Consider the following 5,019-nt stretch of genomic DNA (forward strand, 5'->3'; position numbering starts at 1 on the left):
ATATATGTAAATGTTTTGTAAGATATTAATTTCCATGGCAGACACTGAATTTTTTTCCTTAAAAAAAAAAAAATACACACACACACACACACACACACACACACAAACACACACATATGCTTCGTGAAATGGGATAATGACTTCAGTTTCATGTACAACCTGGATTTCTTCGGAATCTGCAGAGTTTTGTATTTTCAAAAGTATTTACAGTGCAGCCACAAGCTTTGGGTTGGCTGTCTTCAAGGGTTTTTTTCTCGAGCAACCCCTCTCTCTGCTCTGCCAATTATGTGCCACTTTGTCTTGGTGCTATGATTGCTTTCTTCTGAGAGGGAAATTCCTCTTTCATCAGTATGGATGCACTGTTTTCACACACTGCAAGTGCTGTGTTGCTGTGTCAGTCATCCTATTAGGGCCAGTTTCAGACGAGTAGGGCTGACGAACTGCCTGTGGATTGGCTGCCCACGGCTGGGAGGGATTTGTCGGAAGGAAGGGCTGCAGCTTACAGCAACAGAGTTTAGACTGTCTTTGCTTCATCATCTGAAGGCAAAATTTTCCAGATACGGCAGACGGCTCTCAGAGTACAATAAACAGGGAACAAGAACTATTTACATGGAAATTTCTTCCTCATGATGCAGGGGAGAAGCTTCAGCCGCTTGATTCTGCCAGATGTTCCTGGGGTTACTGTAGAAGGGAAGGAGAGGCAGAGCTAAACAAGGTAGGAAAATCACCCCCCTCCCTTCTTCTTCTTCTTCCTCTTCTTTTTTTTTTTTTTGAATGTTTAAAGAGTTTGCTGCAGTATGCTGCATTCCATGTGTGTTGCTTTGGGAAGCCAGGGAAACCGGATTCCACTAATTCAAATGTAATACTTGCAGGGGACCCTGGAGTTTTACGTAACATTTTGATTTGAGAAAAAGAAATGGCAAAGCTTGAATCTATGCCGCCTGTTTGGGGGCGAGGCTTAAAACGAGTTTATTTGTTTGTTTTTTTTAATCAAAAGAACAGATCCATTTATTATTCAACAAAAATATTTGAATTCATGAGAGCATTCTTATTTTTTGTTATAGAAAATTCTCACACAACCATAGTTAGCTCCTGATTAAATAGTTTACGTTGATCCTATTATTTGAAAACAGACTTGTAATTAAGAAAAAAAAAACTTAGTGGTAACTAATCATCAATTGAATGTTTAGCTAAAAATATGTCTATTTATTAGAAATTAGAGACCTACCCAGCTCTATAATGCTATGGCTTTGAGTTTCAAAAGCACATTTTTAACAAGCTGGAAAGAGGTAGCTTTCTGACAAGTTTTCGATACTGTAGTTCAATGTTTACATTTCTTTTCCTGGCATGTCTGAGCCTTTGTTTCCAGCTTAAAAGTGGAACCATTATATTCAAAAGTAAAGCTGGGTTAATAATGCTTACTGCAATTATCTGATCTTTATGCATTTTTAATGAGAACACACAGCCAGCAGAATAATTTAATGAGGGCAGGCTAGCTTTTAAAGCTGTGTTTCCACTATGCCGAACCATATCAACTTTCTTGCCGAGAAGCAGCACTGAGAAATGATGGAGAAGGTTTATTTATAACACACTTGGCCCAAGAGAAGGAAAGGACATATTTGTTAAAGAATTCTTTCTGCCCTTTTCCGTTTTAAATTTCTGCCAGGCATGAGGAAACTGTGCTTTTTTGTTAGGCCTTGGAAGCATGTGTTTACAATAAATGTGTAACATTTTTAGAATAGTTAGCAAGCATTGAAGCGAAGAAAAAAAATCTGACTTGTTTAACCACCACTGTGAGTGTTCTTCAAAAAACATTACTATCCTTTTAAAAGACAAAGGTTAAGTGGAAAGATATTTGTTAATTGAGTAATATGTGCATTTAGGAGATAATAAAGTAACAAAAAAAGAGGACAGTCTTATAATCTTTAAATAAATTGAAGTTTCTTCGGCTACCGTGCCTGCTTTGTGAGGAGCAGTAGAAATACTCATTTAAATAAGGGCAATGCCACGTAGATTCTTCTAGACCCACAGTTTTTACTTTCAAGGAGAAGTGCAGGACACTAGCCCAGAACTTCTGACGTCATCTTCCAACTATTTCTGCTGTGTGTTCTTTTATTCGGGCTTGTGGAGAGGAGTATTTCTTTATGTCCTGGCCAGGAACATTCTAACTCTCACTTGGCATGTCTTGAGTTATGTCTAAACCAATCTCCTGCATAAATAGGACATCTTCTACCTGCCTTGCATTGGGCGGGTCAGAGCAGGTTCTCTGCAGGGTTCTGGCTGCATTGGCTAAAAGCAGCAGGGAGCAGAGTACGGCCCAACTTCCCCTTGGTGCAGCCCGGCACTGGCACCTAGGTGAACAGTCCCTGTGGCCCCATTCCCAGTTCCCCTGGAGCCACTATGTAGAACCCAGGTTATGCTACCAAGCTCACGGCTGATCGTGATGGTGGGAACAGCTGCTTTTAGATAAAGAACACCATGTCCTAGTGCAGAAAGAGCTGAAGGAAGGGCAGTTCAATACTGCAGGCTGTTAATCCCTTGTCACAGGTGGCAACCTTGGTTGTAAATATCAGTGGAAGGTTAGTTTTTAATAAGGAACCGTTTAAGGAAGAATTTCCATTAGAACAGAATGGAGTTCTTGGGAGTTCCCAGTTTTAGTTTGCATCCTCTTTCGAACTGCTTGTGTAGCCTCGAGCAAGAGCCCACTTCAATTTTTCTCTCTTAATAGAATTGGATAATACCTGCCACACTTTCCCTCATAATTCTAGCATTTTGAGAAGCCTTAATTGTGTAACAAAAAAAAAAGTTGTTTATCTCGTGGCAAAATGAGCTATTTAAAGTACAAAAGGATAAAACCTCATATTAATGAGTATGCCTTAGAGTATGAAGATATACAGTCATATATACAAACTCCTTCTCTCTGCTTTGTGCTCTTGTAAATTTTCTAGGCGTATTTATCTTTAGACCAACAAATAAAATTTCCAAGGAAATGAGAGCTTTGCTATTTGCATTTTCTCCATCGATCTAGTGTAATATACTAAAAGCTGTGCAAACCAGACTATTTCAGACATAGGCCTCGTAGTGCCCCAAAGCATTTAGTGCTATTTTTGCTTCGACTTTTTTGCATTGCATTTGTGAAAGTGGAGTGAAGAGAGAAAATAAGATGAAAGGAGAAAAATATGCTTGCAAAATATCCTGGATATATAGCTTTACTGGTTAACAGCCTGCCTTCTCTATGCTAGTTGTTGTAATTTGCTGTTGCTATGGTGAAAACAAATCAATATCACATGGCTACCAGCCAGTCCCGCGCTCAGAGAGTGCCACAGAAATTCAAGATCAGGTACTCAAGATTCCAAGCAAGAATTGAGAGAAGAGGATTTGAGTATTGAGCTTAAGGGAATTCCTTATGGTGGACTGACTAGCTCAGTCTTGCATGCATTTCCTCTTCCTTTCCTCCTGCCCTTTCCCACCGCTAACAAAAGAAGATGAGAAGGAAGGAATATTGATTTGTTTACATTTTCCAAAATGACAAGTCATATCATCAACATAAAAATAGGTTGGTAACATTGCAAGGGGTAAAGGATTCTGATTAATGGAAAGGTTGGTACAATTTCAGGGCCTGTCGGTTGTTGAAACATAGTTTTGCGGCCTTTAAGATCTCCAGGTACAACCGCATCCGAGAGCTGGCAGAGTCAGAAACAGGTACTACTATCATGTCAAGCAGACAAATCTGGCAACTTGGGGAGGAGGTGGGCAGTGAAGGCCAGGGCATTATGGAAAGTAGGAGGGTATGAGCCATCAACATCACCAAGTAAAAAGTCAAAGGAAAGCTACAGGTCCAAGGTCAGGCTAGGTAAGCTCGGAACCCCAGAGGCAGAGTAGAACAGGTAAAGGATGCTTAGTTCTTTTCACAAAATCTGCCTGAGGCCTACCCTGAAGGCCCAGCAAGGAAAGTGAGGAATTGGCTTCAAAGAGAAGTACAGGTGTTCCATGCCCATCCAGGCATCCTTTCTAGAATGGTCGACTGAGCCTAATGTCCACTGTCGTGGAGAACAAATAACTTGACATTTCATGCTTTGGTTTCTCCCTGAAGAACAAGGCGAGAAGACTTAGTTGGGCTTTGTAAATTAGTTCCAACACTGTTTTTTTTCTCCTCCTTTTAACTCAGTTCAGTTTTTCTGGTTTTTTGTTTGTTTGTTTTGTTATGTTTTTTGTTCGTTTGTTTGTTTTTAACGTGTACAAACTGTTAGTTGCAGCTGTGGTAATATTCATAGTAAGGGGTCCGAGGCGACCTCATGGTGGTGTCATGGCTGGATCCGCATCAGGCCTGTGCCTCCCACTCTCAGCATTGTTTAGCTGAGGTGTTGCTGAGAGTGCAAATAAGTATGAAAGGTGAGTCCCTAGGGTTTCTTTTGTGAACCCGAGCTACAGAGCCAACGGACAAGTTTCCTGCTGCCCTGCTCTCTTCAATATGGCAGAAATGCTTGGTAATAAAAGTGGACCCACCGACTTACCCTAGTGCTCTGACAAAGAATGCATTGTATAGGAAATCCTAGGTCAGTATATTCCATCAATCAGTCAACAAGTGTTTATTAAACACCTCTTTGGTTGTCTGGCTTTTGCTGTTTGGTTAGAACAAGTAAATTACCCAATACCTGACTTTCTGTGAGTGCAAAATAAAAGACAGAAAAAAATAATGAAAAGCTTTAAGTTTCAAAGACTTTAATAATAACTTTATCAACTAATATTCATTTAACATTGATAACTATCAGATACTAACTGTAGGTTTGAGACAGTTTCGCTGTTTCAAGGAAAATAAGAGAAGGACTTCTGAGTTTTAAATATCTATATGAACTTTCTTCACCTCCATTATATTTCCCAGCCTAAATGTTGTTTTAAATATATATATGTGTGTGTGTATATATATATGTTATATGTATATATGTGTATGTATATATATGTGTGTGTGTGTGTGTGTGTGTGTGTGTGTGTGTGTGTGTATATCTGTCAGATGAACAA

General features: G+C 39.6%; 1 protein-coding gene across 3 annotated transcripts in view; it reads left to right on the forward strand.

Moving 5' to 3' along the window:
- The first annotated feature begins 457 nt into the window (after positions 1–457).
- The window catches only part of MBNL2 (muscleblind like splicing regulator 2), a 150,987-nt gene continuing 146,425 nt past the window's right edge, over positions 458–5,019 (forward strand). For all 3 annotated transcript variants that reach the window (XM_015590906.2, XM_015590905.2, XM_006913822.3), the window contains exon 1: positions 458–715. The gene's annotated coding sequence lies outside the window, so the exon portion shown is untranslated. The remainder of the gene's footprint in view (positions 716–5,019) is intronic.

The sequence above is a fragment of the Pteropus alecto genome, unplaced genomic scaffold (assembly GCF_000325575.1).
Source record: "Pteropus alecto unplaced genomic scaffold, ASM32557v1 scaffold72, whole genome shotgun sequence".
Classification (NCBI taxonomy): domain Eukaryota; kingdom Metazoa; phylum Chordata; class Mammalia; order Chiroptera; family Pteropodidae; genus Pteropus; species Pteropus alecto.